The sequence below is a fragment of the Mastigoproctus giganteus genome, chromosome 6 (genome assembly GCF_048544385.1).
Source record: "Mastigoproctus giganteus isolate SK-2022 chromosome 6, ASM4854438v1, whole genome shotgun sequence".
NCBI lineage: Eukaryota > Metazoa > Arthropoda > Arachnida > Uropygi > Thelyphonidae > Mastigoproctus > Mastigoproctus giganteus.
Genome location: NC_143580.1, coordinates 227,754,288 through 227,769,924, shown reverse-complemented (window position 1 = coordinate 227,769,924; position 15,637 = coordinate 227,754,288). Strand labels below are relative to the sequence as shown.

Sequence of the window (15,637 nt, the reverse complement as noted above, 5' to 3'; positions counted from 1 at the left end):
GAGGACAGTGATTATAATCATTGTGCCACCCTCGAAGACAGGTGGTGTGGTAAGGTCAAAGGCGACGATTTGAAATGTTATGTGTGGAAGTTGTTGTTGTTGGGTTTTTTAGGGAAGCCAGCGACTTAGACCATGATGCGCCATTTTCTATATGATATCATATACTTGGTTTCAGAAAAGCTTTTGATACTGTTTCACATAAAAGACTGCTGTACAAATTGGAGCAGTGTAGCATTAAGGGCACTTTACTGCAGTGGATAATGGGATGGTTGAGTGGGAGAAGACAGAGAGTGGTTATTAATGGACACCGCTCTTTGTGGGCTAATGTTATTAATGAAGTCCCCCAAGGTTCAGTGGCTGGTCCATTATTGTTTTCCATATTTATAATGATATTCATGAAGGTACATCAGACTTAATGTTTAAGTTTGCAGATGATACAAAGGTTGGCAGGGTGGTTAATGACAGTAATGATCGTATGCTACTGCAACAGGATCTACAAAAATTAGGTAAATGGGATGAGAAATGGCAACTTTGATAAATGCAAAGTACTGCACAACGGGTACCAGTAATCCGAGATTGACGTGCCAACAATGTTGTACTGTACTTAAGGTAGAGGAGAAGGGAAAAGAATGGGTAATTGTATAGACAGACAGACATAAAATTCCCTGAGCAGTACAGACGAGCTGCTAGGAGAGCTCGTGGTATTTTGTCAATGGTATACAGGGATTTTCGCAGTTGGGATAAGAAGATGATTATTCGGTTTTATAAGCAATGTTTAGACCACATCTTTTACAGGTCTGCAAAACTCGTTTTAGGAAGGACGTGGATCTTTTGGAACGGGTGTAAAGAAGCAATTAATAAGGGGAGCAAAATGTAACCTCTGGAAACTAAACAGCTACGAGGAGATCGGAATAAGGTATCTAAGGCTTTGAATGTACTGAGTAAGCTAAATGTTGATGGCATCTTTACTCTTGCTCAGAAACAGACATCAGAGAATATAAAGTTAAATTGAGGATGGTTGTAGAATAAATGTGCGGTAATTTGCTTCCAATCAGAGGATAGTTGATTGTTGGAAAAAACTTACATCTAGTATTGTGGAATTAGGTATAATCTTGTTTACCAGCATCATTTGATCTCTGCATATACTCTGATGTGAGCCCCTAGCTTTTGGCCGTATCGGGACAATTGCAGCTTTATTACGTCTATGTTCTTTATGACAAAAATATTCCAATAGTTGTGCTATTGCAATCACGTTTGCCTAGTTTTAAAATAACCGGAAGTAATATGTTATTGTTCCAACGTACTTCAATAGATAGTGGCACAGAAATTGTCCCGTAAGCTGACAGGTTGCAAGTAACAACCAAATTCGTTATTAGCTGTAAACTCGTCACTAATTTGCAGTTGAGCAAGGAACGATTAAAAATTTTGCTTTAAACTAGGAAAATCTGCAACAGAAACAGTATGAAATGTTAAAAATTGTTTATGGTGACGAAGTTGTATCAGTGTTTGAATGTTATAAGTGGTTCAAAGACGGACATGAAGATGTTCCCGATGGCCTAAGAAGTGAGCGTTCATCTAACTATGACGACAGAGTTGCAAAAGTTTGGGAAATTTTGGCAACAGATCGTCGTTTGACCTTCAGAATGATGGGTGATGATTTGGATATGAATTAGGAGACGATTTGTCAAATTCTGCATGAAGATTTAGGAAAAAGAATGGTGTTGTAAAATTTGTGCCGTACAGCCTCACGCATGAGTAGATGCAACGAAGAGTGTCATCGTGCGAAGACTTCATGCAGACTTTTCAAGACAATCCTAATTTCCTCGACTGTACTGACACTGGAGATGAGAGTTGTGTGTTTCACTACGACTTAGAGACAAAACGTCAGAGCATGCAGTGAACTTCAAAATCATCACCATGGCAGAAAAAGTTTAGTTTACATAAGTTCAGGATTAAGACGATGCTGATCACGTTTTACGAAAAACAGGGTGTGATTCACAAGGAATTTGGAGAGAGTCAATGCTGCTTTCGACATACAGGTGCTTCATAGACTATCGAAGTGCCCTTCCCGGTGAGGCTGCAATTTCGAAAAAAACGGCAGCTGGTCCTTATTGCATGACAATTCCCACGTACGTTCCCCACTTGTTGTGAAGACATTTCTCACGAAACACGGCACTATACTGACGAATTATATCCCAGCTCTTCCGATCTAGTACCAGAGGGCTGCTTCCCCTTTCTTAAGGTGAATGTTGCACGTGTTCCAGATGCTGCCATATATGTATAGGGCAGCATCTGGAACGTCTGTTCAACTCCGCCTCGTGTCTCTGTGAAGAACAGAATCAACTGTAAAAAGGTGTGTATTCTGTGTCTGTTCTGTTGTTCTGTTGTTCTGGCCTCTTGGGCTCTTGGTTACCCAGAAACATCAGTCACCCGGACAGATGATTCTGGGTACTCGGGAAGGTAGGCCAGTTCCAGTAGAGCAGTTATTGTCTCAAAAGAGATTCTGACCAACCTAGTGTTGCCAAAAGGTGGGCCAGGATCCTCTGGGGGACCCATTCCAGAAGAAAAGAGAGAGAGAGAGAGAGAGAGAGAGAGAGAGAGAGAGAGAGAGAGAGAGAGAGAGAGAGAGAGAAATAAAAAACAAAACAAAAAAAGAAACCCAACACATGGTGCTAGTTATGAAAGAAAAGAGAATTAAAAAATAACTAAAAATAAAAGTCAGTAGTGTTTGTTAAAAGAAAAAAAAAACATTGGTGCTAGTTAGGATAAATAATAATAATAAATAAATAAATGAAAAGAAAAAAAGGCAGTGGTGCTGGTTAAAAAAAGGAAGAGAAAAAATAACTGGTTGACAAAAAAAAAAAAAAAGTGTTTTTTTAACAGGTGACAACTGCTGCCAAAGGAAAGAGATTTAAAGATGTTAAGGACACAAGGAAAAACGTAACCATCGAACTGAATATCATTTCTTTGGACGCCTACGCTGAGATTTTTCGGAACCTTTTAGAAAGGTGTAATAAGTGGATTCAATCAGGTGGTGATTATTTTGCATAAAATAAAACCATTTTTGAGCTGCTTGACTTATTTTTATTGCATCAGTCAGGGAATTTTATTGCCACACCTCGTATATAAATGATTATAAGTAATTAAGTAAGTGGTATGAGCCACATACGTTTAACAATCAATGTCAAAAAAAGACCAAAGCTATGGTCATAAGCAAAAACACCTTGCCTAGAATCAAAATACGCTGTGATAACTCTCGCATTGAACAAGTGAGTAGTTTTAAATATTTAGGGAAGATCTTTACAAATAATAATGACCAAGGCACAGAAATCATAAACAGAATTGGTATGGCCAAAGAGGTAGTTAAGAATCTTAAGAACTTCCTCTGTGACACAAAACTGGATTTCCAGAAAAGATATTGAATGGCCAAATGCTACACCTGAGCTCTCTCCTATGTGGATGCGAAACCTGGGTCATGCGGAAGGCAAAAACCAGGAAACTGGAAGCTTTCGAGATATGGACGCTCAGAAGAACGCGCAAAATTTCATGGACAGATCGGGTCACCAATGAACGGGTCCTTAAGAGGGCAAGGACCACAAGAACACGAAACCTGAAGAAGAAGAAGTAAGACGAAGTAGCTTTGCGAGAAATGTGACGATTTCTTTAGTATTTATAAAAATTGTCGAAATTTTATGACTATTTAGAAATTATTTCCCACAGAAATTTTGATGCTGGTCCATCCTTATCTACATACCTTTCAACGGGACTTATTTACTTCAGATTTTTGAAAGCTTTAAATTTTCTGAAATGTTTTCTTTAATTTTAAAGCAGACAAAAAAAAAACAAACAAACAATAATAGTAAAAAAGGCCTGAAACCTCGAAAGGAGGTTTATTGTTTGTTTCGAAAATAAAAATTTTCGAAACAAACAATAAACCTCCTTTCGAGGTTTGCTTGATTTTCAAATAATATGCATAAGTGTAACAGTAATCCTAATAGGATAAAAAGATATATTTAAACTATCCTTTACTAATTCAAATTTTAACTTTAACTATTAGTAACGTAAGCAGAATTCCAGGCTTTGCTACATAAATATATTAATATTTATTTATTTTATTTTTTTAAAGCTTTTCGTTAGCATTAGTCGAGCTTTACGATTGCGCCCTCTATAATTTTTAAAATTGGAATTCATTGCTGATCTTTTGGCACATATCGGTTGAGGAAAGCAAATAATGGAGGTTGTATTAATGAAATACTAAATATATTCGTTTTTGTGTGTTTATTTAGTGAAATGCATTATAATAACATTGAAAAGTGCTTGTTCTGTACAGATTCCATTATAATATAAACAGAAATGTGGGATATTTTAATCTGAGGAAGTGCAAATGTATAACGTACCCGTAAGTAGAGAAATTGGAACTTTTGTAGCCATGTTAGCCTCTAGGAATTATAACTGCATTTTTGAAAGTATTGACTAATATTAATGAAATTAAGCAATTGAAAATGTTTAAAAGACGTTTACCTGCTGCTTTTGCAATTGTGAGTAGATAACCATCGATAAAAGTGTTCTGTATTAATTGGGCTGATCTTTAGAATAGGACCCCCCCCCTCCAGACTGCCTCAGTCTTAGGGTTTTTATCCCAAAGGGGAACCTTTTCTAAAGTTTTACCGTTATTTCATATCAAGTCGTTTGAATCGTTCAAAATATAGAACGGTTATTTTGGAAAGCAGTGTAGTAGAAGGAATGCATTTGCAGGTCACAGTGTCAATCCTCTCGGGGTGACCTGTAAATGTCATTCTGGCAATTTCTAGATGAACACTTTGCCCCTCCAGTTTATTGTAATGTCTACTTTATCTACATATTCCTTATTTATCGCAAAAAGAACAAAAGCTATTCATCATCCATTTTGTTGGCGCAAATAGAATATCTAGAATTAGTCGTAATTGATGGTTATCAACAAACGCAACTTACAAATTTTTAAGCGTTCTTTCCAGGAAGTTGGAAGAAATTGCCTATTGTAAGTAGGTCAGCGGTTTATTCCTTTTTTATTTTTTTATGGTATGCTTACTTATTTATTTATTTTTTTTTGTGAGAACAAAATGATTCATTCCATAATGGTGTGATTGGAGATAGGAAAGAGCCTAGTTTACACGCGCATTCAGTAATTAATTTAGGGGCCAAAATTTAAAAGCTAAAATCCAGGACACCGAGAACATTAGGAGTATTTATTTTCCAGAGTCTCGGAATCAAGGGAACTCAGCTTCTTTTTAGAAGTTTCTTTCATAGCACAACCTTTCTATTTACATCGTCATAAACCAGGAATTCTGTGGTCTTATTCTTCTTCGTCAAGACAAGAGCTTGAAGTTGTATTCCTGATTTAAAATAACCAATCCTGGTCAAGTTTGTTTTGAAACGTTGCCTAAAAGCAAAGTATTTCAGTGTATTTGCTGGACGAAAACTCGGGGTTGATTAGCATAATTGGACCTTGGAGTGGTGATCTTGACCTTCTAAATTTTTTTGAGTTTCTTTTGTTTTTCTATAGTTCCATTATAGTTTGTGTAGCCTTCTTAGGTAGAGCAAGCAGTTGACTGTGTCGCCACTGTCTGGGTACTCCCGTACCAGTGAATCGATTGGCTTTCGCAGTAGATGTATTAAAATAGCTCGTGACATTTACCGGCCTTTAGAGTAGTGTTCATTCTTTGGCGAAGTTTGTGTTGTAAAGGAAAGCCCAACGTAGACATCGTAATTTGATGGCTGTGAAATGTTTTGATTATCCAGAAATGGTGGAGTGCAGAGAGATATTCAGTTTTAATTGTATGCAAGTGTGCACGTGACATTTCTGAGGAAGTAATTTCAGTATTTAAGGGATTTGGTGTTGAGTTCTGAGGCAAGGCCGTTTACGTATTGGTAGGTATCATTTATTTCAGTGACTGATTGATTTGATCTAAAAGCTCAATATTTTTGTATATTTTGTTGTTGAATGCTTCCATACCTTGATGAATTTTCAATTTTTTTTTTTTTTAATGATAGAGTGGAAAACATTTGGATGGATGTTGAGACTGTGGTCTCAACATACATCCAAATCTAAATTAATGAATTAAGATTAAATCCACTGAATTAATAAAAAGCAAATGTAAAAGATATTGATAGTCCGCGTAAAGTTTATTCAGTTGAAAGGTATCCTTAGCATCGGAAAGGTTAAGAATTACAACTTTAAGGTTATCCCCCCCAATGTTCCTTGGATCCAAAACCATAAAGAGTAAAACTCTAGATTATGGGTACACCTCCGGAGGAAGTGCCTTCTTTTGCTTGAATCCGTCCCGAATTTGGCCATGCCCTCAACGCGGTGACAAGGTGTACCACAATTTGGAGTTCAGCCGCATAAAGTAGTGCAACAAGGTTGAACTCTCGTGTTCGAATGTGCACTACGTCACAAATACGTTGTCTTAGAATATGCGACCAATTTCTCCCGATAAATATTTTAAGTCCTCGAACTGGATCTCAATTTGAGAACTCGTTGTATTCAAAGAGTGTGTGGGATGATGCTATTGCTTAGTCATTCTTTCACCCGCCCCACTTGACCTACATTCAGTACTAAAAATTCTGTTTCTCGTTAACGGACACACTTATTTGTAGTAAAGCACGCTTCTTCTGAAACGAATCCTTTTTTTTTCTTTGTTCCTTCCCCTATCATCCCCTAGTGATTCTGGGCACTCAACCGAGTCCAGACCCACTCTGATGGATTGTCTTTGGTCGGGGGGTGGGGGGTGAGAAACCGGAAGAAAAACATAAGCAAATGAACGGGTAGGTAAAGAGAATGGTAGGTTTGTGTCTCGCTGGTATTGTATTGCTTAAAGTGCCTGCATTTTTGAAATAACAGGTGGGGGAGAAAGAACCTTGAGGCTGATCAGTTTTTCCCTGATCGGGCAGAGATGTCTCAGTTCTGTGATTCACTACAACACCTAAATGAAGGCATTCTTAAACACGCGCAGTAGTACTAAAGAATAAAGAAAATTAAAGCAAGATATAATTTATAAGATAGCAGTTACATCTAATAAAGATGTCCTGGAGGCCCTTTGCAGTTAAGGAGAATGAAGTCATTGTCCCTCTGTATAAAACGATGCTGAGACTGCATTTAGAATATTGTATTCGGGTATTGAATCTCAGATTCCTTCCACTTCCATGGTTGATTCCAATGTTCCCCAGCTCAAAGAAGATGTTTCTGCACCTTTGCCATCACCTGAAAACATCTCTAATCTCATATTTTCATCATCCAAGATAGTATTCCTCAGAAGATAAAAAAAAAAGTTACCATAAAGCATAACACCAGGAAAAACTGTCATTTTGGACTTTCAAGATATATTTTCCTTGAGGGTATATCCATATAGCAGATGACATACAAATCGATGATGGCCTCTGCAACCGAGTGGTAAAGAGCGAGAGTGCAAGAGCGCACGCTGTTTGAGTAGATCGGGATTTAAGCCCATGACTGCTAAATACAGTCGATCTGCCAACCCCACTGGACTAGCATGGCAGAGAATGGTTGTTCTTTCTCTCAACATGACTTGTTGAGGAAATCTCCATCCTGCAGTGGATGCACGTTTATTTTTATTTAAATATACAATTTTGAAAACTGTAGGAACATAGGAAGCACTTCGAAAGCTAACATCCAAGTCCTTATACATCCAGAGAGCGAGGATCTTTTGATTAATTAAAAAGCAACAAATGTAAATTTGTTCAGTACTATTATAGTTTCGATGAAAGAAAAATTTGTAAAATATATTTGCTTGTCTTATGTTTTTGTTTTTCTGGAAGTAATCCTTCAGGTTAGCTATCGCTATCTTCTGTTGTTCGATGTGCTGTATGAAGCTCCTTCCTCCTTCTTTCCAAGATATTGTCAAGTTTCTCCACGGCTGACTTCGGGTGGTGTTGGCGTCTCCTGGTCATCACTGTCCTTGTCTTTCTCATGATATCTTCCAGCTCGGTAGTAGTCCAATCTATGATCCCGAAAGAGCATATTAGCACTGGGACTGCATAGGTATTTATGGCTTTAACTGTGTTCCCTGTGTTCAGCTTTTCTCTGAGCAGGATTCTGACAACGTTGACTTCTTGCTATAAAATTCATAGGCACACGCCTGTCTGTAAGGGCTAGCTGTTCCACTTTTGTCCAAATGGCAAGATTTATCTTTGGCTGAGATCGATCTTCCTTCTCTTTGGTCATCGTGTACATTGTGGGTGAAGACCCACACCTGGACTGTCTTTTCTAATTTTTCCGTATCATATGATGAGCAATCCTTCCCATATCCATCTTTCATCTCCTCATCGATTTATTTTACCTCTATATATATAGATAGATAGAAGTAAAATAGTGTGACGTAAAACTGTCAACAGCTCACTCAAACGCTGTATAACCAGCAAACATAGCTGTAATTTGTGATATGAAGTTTACTGAATAAGCAATAGAACTAAAAGAGAAATGTCATCCACTTTTTGCATGGATACTCAAAGACAAATGTGATCTTTGATACGAGTGCGAGATGACTTTCTTAATATTCCTGCATTGAAATTTGGAGTTGTATCAATGCATTAAGTTATGGCTGATTTGAATATCCGGTTTGTGGGCCTTCGATAAAATAAATAAATTTTCTGTTTATACTCTGGGACAACCAAATGGTCAGAGGGATAAACAAAGGATTGTTTCAAATAACTCAAACCATTTATGAAGGAGGATATTTGTTCATTTTCCCCTCCAATCCAACTTACTGGGGTGTGATGTACTACTTTATATATAGATTGATCGTGTACATGTGCCAAAACTTTGTCACAGTGCTGTACATCGCTCTGTCAGAGGTCACAGTCTGGTGAACCCTATTAGCGGGAAGAATTATCAACTCTTTCTAGCTCTTTCACTAGAAAGATTTGATAATTCTGTTGCGCTTTAGCATATATGTGTAATACGCGTATTGTCTTTATATCTGTCCGTCTGTTCGTCCGCATGTAATAAATGGGCTTTCCGTGTATGGATTTTCATGCAGTTTTATATTTGGGCCTTAAAGAGATCCTTGATTCATCCCAAAATGTCATTAAATTTGGATCAGTAGAAATTCTTCGGTCTTCTCAAACTTCAACCCATGCACGTTATTAAGTACAATAGGTTCCAATACCTTTCGTGTTTGGCGTTTTCATAAAAAAAAATAATAATAAAATAAAACTAAATTCATTTCTTTGTCTTATTATTATTAATAGCCATATGGTGTAAGGAAGCCTGAGGCTTATGCTGCTCCAGGAAAAAAAAAAGTTCCCGAACTACCCTGAGAGAGAGAGAGAGAGAGAGAGAGAGAGAGAGAGAGTGTCAAAATTAGAAGGGACAGAGAACTCCCATTGGACGATTTTTATATATGGACCTTTTAGAAATATTTCTTCAGCCCTCCTAAGTTTGGCTGTTATTTCTTTTGTTCGTCCGTCCTCATGTAATAACTGGTCTTCCAATGTACAGATTTTCATGAAATTTTTTATTTCACTGTTTTTGAAGCGTGTTTGTTTTTAAAGGTGTGCATAGCTTTTGTTTTTACTGGGGGATATGAGGCTCATGTCATGTGACCAGCAGATATATAGTGCAGTAGTCCTATTAAAGGCAGCCCTCTGGCCAATAGAGCGAGGGGAATGGTTGTACTATATATGATCGGCCATTGACTACCGTTACCGATGTGATCTTTTGTTACGCGATCATTAATAGTGTGAAGAAGAAAGAAAGGATATCCCATTTCATTGCAGGTAGGTGATTGTGAGACATAAGTGGACACTGATTAGACAGACACTTCCGCCTGCCACTTTTTTTTATTTATTTTAAACGTACCGAAACGATTGTTATGCTCGGCAGGTTTATAAGTGTTCCAGATTCGGGACTGCTTCCGTGGTAGTGGTTCCACCCCAGGTGGTCTGGTTTCTACAGGAAGTACGTGAATCGGAGCATTGCAAGACACGCCCACTAACATAATGCAGTTTCAATGATGAGTTGGAAGAAAGGGTACTGGAAAGGCTTCCGTTAAACTCTCATTCTCTCTCTCTCTCTCTCTCTCTCGTGTTCTTTCTTTTTGCCTGTAATCATGTTCTTCAAAAAAGAAAAAAAAAAAAAAAACGGTATTAGTCTTTGACTCAATCCGTGAAGATTATACAATACAGTACAAAAACAAGCTGGTTATGCGACTTATGTTAATTCCTTGGCCACGTGCAACTTTTAGCTTCTTCGCCTGCCCTCGTGGGTTGATAGAATCACCGTCCTTCCCTCACAAGGTGGAAAAGTCTTGAGTTCGAATCTCATCAATGCGCGAGGGGTTTCTGTGGGGCTTTTTCACAACTTGGCTGAGTTAGTCGGTCTTCTCCCTGAAACTCCGGTTTTTCATCCAGCAAATAACAGATTGACCACAGAACGTACGCAATTTGCAGACACATTATTTACAGCACAATACGGTTTAAGTTACTGATGAGCCTAAAATGCTACAACCCACCAGCCAGCTTCCTTTCCAGGCTTCTTCTTATTCCTGCTGCTCATGAGACTAAGAATCAGTCTTTGTCAACGATATTTATGTGCTTTTAGTGGTTTCTTGCAATAACATACATTTAATTGTAACGTACGGTGTTCTTGATTAACAGCAGTGATGTGTTTAGAGTTCTGAAGGGTGGTTTGACCGTTTTACAGAATTCAAAAATAATAGGCTTTAAGTAGCAATTTTTTTTATCCATCAACATTAACAGATCAAAAAATCTTTAATGTTTAAGCAGCTTTCTCATTTAAATCGGAATAAAAGTTAGTTTCGTAAATTTCGAATTTTCTTCGTAAGGAATTTCTCTAACAGTGGCAACAATTTTAAGCTAATTGAATTTTAACTCACTAGATGGCTGCACTATATTGGGGCACTTTGTTGGGGAATTTGATTAGATAAATGTTCTTCCTCAATGCTCCGAAGCTCTGCAGAAATGCTCCCTTTTTATTAAAATTGAATGCCATCATCATTTATGGTCCTCTTTTAACATAGATTCTTGCGTGCTTTTTCACTGCCATTATTGTTATCGGATTTTGTTTTCTTTTTCGTGCTTAGTGTAGCATAGTGCTTCAGCCAGCGTTGGATTTAAATCTTCCTTGAGGATTTATGAATCTTGACTGAAGTAATCTCAACGCCGTCGGATTAATAGCTTCGTCCGGTCAGCAGTTTGGGTGAAACCACAACTTCTTTACTAAAGATTGTGCGATTGCAACACGTTCAGTACACTTCTGGCTAGCGCTGTCCTTGAGTTTTGTTTCTGGTCCACCCTGAGTCAGAAATAACAAAACTAACTTAGTTGGAACTAGATCTAAGAATCGTTTTGCGATATTTTTTAACCACGAGAAATCTCTTGGGGTCGCGATCTAGCTCCAGATGGGAAGTAGTTATTTTGGCAAGAACTCATTCGTTATATAGAGTCTGCTCCTGTGGTATATGAGTGCAGATTTTGATCTTGATTCGTGTGGTGGCATCCGTCATGAATACTGCTCCCAATTGTTTGGTTCTTATTGCACCGACAAACATTTTCACTGTGAAGAGGGCTTTCCTCTCCTGAACAGTTGTTCCCAACGTACTCAGGTGAAGCTGTTGGGAAGGGAGGCGAAGTTTTGTCGATGCTCATTTAAACAGCCAGAATTCTAAGGATTAGAATGTTTTATATATTTGTGCTTGTTGCAGAAGCCGAGATTTCATTGCTGTAGAGCAGTGGTGTCCAACCTTTTCCCGTACAGGGGTCAAAGTCAAAGTCAGATTTGTTTCGCGGGCCACACTAAGTGATTTGAGAAAAATTATATACTCATTTTTGAACCATGTTTCGCCTTGAAGATCAATGATTTCAAGTTGCAAGCTGGGATTGTAGTTTTCAAATCGACTTTCAAACTTGTCAAAAAGTAATTGTAATAACCATAGGCAATGAATCTTTGGAAATGTGTTTCTCTTTTAGATCAGTACAACATTCAAAGTGAACTAAATTGCCTTGCACAATTTGGGATTTAAATAATAACTTATTCTTAAATGATTTAATGCCATCATACAAATCACAGACCAATTTTGCATTCCCTTGTAGCTTTAAATTAAGAGCATTTAAATGATTAGAAATGTCTAAGAATTGTAAGATCAAACAGCCACTCCATATTTGATAGTTGTTTTATTGGTTTCCCTTTTTCTGTCAAAAATATCAATTTTATTACGCACTTCAAAGAAACTGTAAAAAACTTTGCCACGACTAAGCCATCTCGCTGCACTTCGCTAAATTACATATTCGTATTCAGTTTCAATTTCTGAAAGAAACTGCTGAAACACACGGCCATTAAGGCCACGTGATCCTATAAAATTTACAGTTGAAATAACCACATTCATAACTTGTTGGAGATGCAGTAATTTCCCATAAAGAGCTCCTTGATGCACAATGCAGTGAGAGGCCGAACGAAAATGGGTACCTCTCAAAGTTAGCAAGCTGTTAATGGATGGAAGTTTCGAGACAAGAAGAATTGGACTCAATGGGTGAGCACCTTGAGATAATGGGCATATGATATATCCAGTCACGCGTGCTTAATTGGGATGACTATTGCCGTAAATAAAAGATATCGAGCTTCTTGAAAAGGTTCAAAGACGGGTAACTAGCCTGATGAGATCGGCAAAAGGGCGTCCATATAAGAAAAGACTTCAAATTGTGTGGGTTGCACAGCTTAGAAAATAGACACCTTAGAGGAGACTTGATTGAGTTGTTTAAGGCTCTTAGAGGCATAAATAAAATGAATGTGGACGAAATTTTCACGGTTACAAATGATTCTAGAATTAGGGGCCATAAATTCAAGTTATGAGGGAAATGTTTAGACTGGATTGCAAAAAATTTGATTTTAGTCAGGGAGTTATAAATTACTAGAATAAGTTACTTTCATGGGTGGTAGAGGCTGACAGTTTGGGGAAATTCAAAGGTCAGCTGGATAATTACCTACCGGAGGAGGGAAACACATAGGCTGTCTGTTTCCTTTTCTTTTATTAATTATTAATTTTATTTAATTTTATTATCATCTGATCACCAAACTCGAGAAGAGTAGTTCTCTCAATGAAGACTGTATTCAGAAAGCACAGAAAGTCACCATGAACGGAGGAGCGATGCTCAACCAAATAAATATTGAATATCCCTCAATGGGGTGAACTGGGAAAGGCGGCTAATGACAATAATCAGGGTATGGTACTTCAAAGACCTAAATAAATAATTTGTATTGCCTGAGAAATGCCATGTAAAGTTAATTATTGGAAGATGCAAGATCTGCAGTTTGAGTAGCAGTAATCCTCAAGTTATAACGTGAGGCACTTGGGTAGTATGAAACTCAAGGTGCTCTCATAGGTAGCACAGTTGGTATAATCACCATCCTTCGCACACACCGGGTAGAAAAGGACCCGAGTTCGAATCCCATCAGTGGCGCGAGGAATTTTTATGGGCCTTTTTCACAACGTGGCTGAGTTTGTCAGTCTCAGGCGAGGGTGGCATGGTTCTTTCCCCCGAAAACTCGGGGGTTTTTTCTCCAGAAAACAGCCAGACTGCTGGACAGTTCATGGGACTCTGTGAATAATATACAGCAACATTTCCAGTAGATACGGAAAAGGTGATTACTCCATTATATTTAAAGCAATAGTTTATACCTCATCATCTTGAATACAGCATACAAGTCTTGGAAACTCCATTTTAGAAAAGAGATAGGCCTGTTGGAGATTGTATCAAGATTGGTTAAGGTCAGAAAAAAATATCATTTGTTCGTTGACCTGATCTGATTAAGGATATGCAGAATCTTAAAAGGGTTGATTAAACTAAACTCTGAGAGCATTTTTACAATTGATCACTTGATATACACAATGGGTCATATTGTGTATTGTGTAATTCTTCTCAATTTAAATTGAGAAGAATTATTGTAGATAGAATTCCGAAAATTTTTCCTTTAGTAAAACAGTGATTAACTGTTAGAATAAACTCTCACTCTTCAGCAGGTTGGAAGTTTTATCTAAATTTAAGAAGGGATTAGACAAATACTTGAAAGGAGTGGGTAAATGAAGTAAGGAGCAGTAACATTGAATCATTTTATCGATTACATTGCTAACCAGGGAATTTTCAACTAAAAAATCATTACGCAGTATGTGCAAAGGACACATTCGCTGCATACATCCATTATATATTGCCTGTCCCTGCATCCAACATCAAAAATTCTGTAGTCTATAAAACCGTGTTTAAGATGGTTGAAAAGATAATTGCAGGAATAGCTGCAATCCTGTTCAGCTGTCTCTAATTGCATCATGTTTAGAGATGGTCGAACCTGAAAATTAGTGGTTTTATTTCAGTTCTAATGTCGAGAGCAGCAATGGACCCAAGGAGGATCCTTGAGGGACTCCTCTTTCAGTTGCTGCTAATATAATTATTCGATGGAAAATTTCTTAACCAGCTTAATGCTAATCTTTGTACTCTGTAATAGTATTATTTATCTAATAGAGATTATTATAATCAATAGAATCGAAATCAGAAGATCACTTGGATCGTTTTTGGGACAAAAACGTTTTTTCGTTTTTGGAGCAAAAAACTGACTGGATGGTTTTGAATACAGTAGGCAATATCCACAAAACTATGGAAAAGGGATGTATCTGTAGATGGAATTTAGGCAAATATTACAAAGAACTGATTAAGGCTTTGGGGTTTATCAAAGGATTAAGAAAACAAGGGCCAAAACTCAGGGCTTTCTTCCTTTAAATTCCTGAAATCGATAACACTAAAATCATGAGTTTACAATTAAATTTAAGATTTCCTGTTGATGCTGAACAAGGAACTGTCTTATCCATTCTCCACTGTTTTCAAAATGAGGGCCATCCCATATGTAAAAGCCCGAAAACATTTAGTCTACAGCGGGAGTTGTTCAGAAGAAAGGGAACGAACACTTCTACTGTTCCGTCTCCTAGATCAACGGCACACTTTCATTGACCGGTCAAAAAACCCACAGAGTACAATTCCGCCGCCCCTCCGCATCCAGTGGCCTCATTCTGCAGGTGCGTTGGGTTGTTCACCCCCGTCCTAAATCTGGTAAGCACCGAAAGTGTTTCTTCTGTCATTGATGGAGAAATTGTTCCATTTTCTAGACGCTACACGAATAAGGTGTTAGAGATGTCTGTGTTTGCCCATTCGTCACGCTTTTCATTTGGTTCATCTCACGACAACACCGCTCGTTTAGGACACTGTTGTGCAACGCCTACTGTAGACATAGAAAATTTCTTTTTAAGTAGCTCTTAAACCAGAAGAAGATTTGCATGTTACAAATCAACAGAATATATGGTGCGAACCCGCTTTCTGAAAGGAGAAAAATAACTATCAAATTAGGAATCAGTAATTCCTATTTTAGTTAAACTAGATTCCATTCCTTTTTTATTTTTATTTTCATGGTTTGTATTTTTCTGGAATGAAAAACCAGTTAAGAATGAGTTCACTGACTTCGTAACTCTAACTAGGCACTTTTCGTTTAGTTTACGTTCTTCCTAATGACAATTATACACTTGTATTATAATTTTTAAAATTAAGAATATTGTTATTGTATTATAATAGCTAATGTACT

General features: G+C 37.6%; 1 protein-coding gene across 2 annotated transcripts in view; it reads left to right on the top strand.

Moving 5' to 3' along the window:
- The first annotated feature begins 4,285 nt into the window (after positions 1-4,285).
- Positions 4,286-15,637, top strand: part of LOC150085057 (uncharacterized) — a 30,304-nt gene continuing 18,952 nt past the window's right edge. Inside the window, exon 1 of one of the 2 annotated variants that reach the window (XM_090375741.1) lies at positions 4,286-4,399. The gene's annotated coding sequence lies outside the window, so the exon portion shown is untranslated. Of the gene's footprint in view, positions 4,400-5,696; positions 5,908-15,637 lie in introns of those variants that run through there. The other variant, XM_090375740.1, reaches the window with a different exon arrangement.